Consider the following 1,911-nt stretch of genomic DNA (forward strand, 5'->3'; position numbering starts at 1 on the left):
AGGGACTATCCAGAGACATGTGCAGTAAGCCTTTTTACTTGTTCAAACACCCAGCTCATGCGCCATCTTGTAATGGCGAATGTGGGAGCGGCTTTCCACACACTGTAGCTGTCTTCAGACACACCAGAGGAGCATCAGATCTCATTACGGATGGTTGTGAGCCACCATGTGGGTGCTGGGATTTGAACTCAGGACCTCCGGAAGAGCAGTCAGCGCTTTTAACCATTGAGCCATCTCTCCAGCCCCTCAATCCCAGTCTTTTTTTGTTTTGTTTTTTTGTTTTTTGAGACAGGGTTTCTCTGTGTAGCCCTGGCTGTCTTGGAACTCACTTTGTAGGCCAGGCTGGCCTCAAACTCAGAAATCCACCTGCCTCTGCCTCCCAAGTGCTGGGATTAAAGGCATGCACCACCACGCCTGGTTTTTTTTTTTTTTTCCAATCCCAGTCTTAAGAGCATATCTACAGGCCAACCTGGGCTATGTGAGAGTGTCTTAAAACTAAACAAAACAAAAACAGGGTTAGATGAATAAGGACATATCTCTGTTATGTGAGTACTTGCCCTGTATGTACAAAGCCCTGTGTTCTGTGCCCTGGGGAAACCAAGGTTCTTGGTCTCTCTTTAAAAGAAAAGGAACACAATAATTTTTATAAAATAATTCTGTTCGTGTGTGTGTGTGTGTGTGTGTGAAGTTTATGTGGTTCTGAGCTGTCAAGTCGATGCAACGCTTGGAATGGAACTCAGGTCTTTTGCAAGAGAAGAATGTTCTTAATCTCTGAGCCGTCTCGTCATCCTCAGCTCTTAGACTCATGAATTAAAAAAAAAAAAAATAGAAATGGACTCAAAAGGGAGCTGAAGAACGATTTTATTAGGGTTTAAGAGAAAGGTCTATGATGGGTTGGGTGAAAAATCCCAGTGGGTACCATGAGGAGAGATGGAGAAATAGCCATGCCTTTGAAGTTAAACTTGGAATAGAAATGGAGATATTTATTAAGGAAGGGTAAAATGCTGTAGTGGACTAGTGGGCTGAGGATGGAGGCAAAGCATCCAGGCCTGGGCTTTTCTCTTCTTAGCCCCTGCCCCTCAGGTGGGTCTGTATTTCTCTGTTCCCTCCTCTATCCCTTAGAGGAGGCCAGGGAAAAGGCAGGCTTCTAGTCCTTCAGAGCCTGGCTTCTGTCCCATGGTCACCGACACACTGTTTGTCAGTTCCTACTCCTATCACATCATCCCCACCAAAACAGGAAAAAAAAAATATTGAAGAGACAAACTTGTTTAGGAAGTGATACCAAAAAGAAAAACCAAATAAAAGAGCATTGTCTTGTTATCTTTCATTATATTAATAATCCTTCTCTTTGTCCAGTTACACGCTTGTTTCTCCATTTTAATGGACACACACCAGGTCTATACTTGCCACTGCCTAAGCACTAATAGACGTTAAGTTCAGGGTCCCAGATCTGCCAGGCACCTTGTGTGCCCCCCTTGCCTTGGTCTCTACAACTATTATGGAGTCTGTTGAGCCTCAGCAGGGAATGTGCTCAGAACCTACACATCTACCTCCAGCCTTTCACCTGCATTAGTCCCAGGGACCCCAGCCCACTGCAGGAAGGAACTTCAACACAGCATAGGTTCTTCAGTCTGTTCCATGCCCTTTTTGAGGCGAGCCTCCCTCAAGCTAAATATGGATGCAATTCACCAATGAAAGAGGAGTATCTGATGCTCTGGACACAACTGGTCTGTGCCAGTTCTCTGGGACATAGCTCTTTCCAGGATGACTGCCCCAACCCCTTTGCTAAACAGAAACACCCTCAGGTCCTTCCTACAAAGAAGTCTCCAGGCTCTTCCTGTCTGACCAGCACCGGGGTGGCTGGGGCGCGGGGTCGGCTGACACCCGCCAGCTACCCACGACACCCGCCAC

This window comes from Mus caroli, chromosome 11 (assembly GCF_900094665.2).
Source record: "Mus caroli chromosome 11, CAROLI_EIJ_v1.1, whole genome shotgun sequence".
Taxonomy (NCBI): domain Eukaryota; kingdom Metazoa; phylum Chordata; class Mammalia; order Rodentia; family Muridae; genus Mus; species Mus caroli.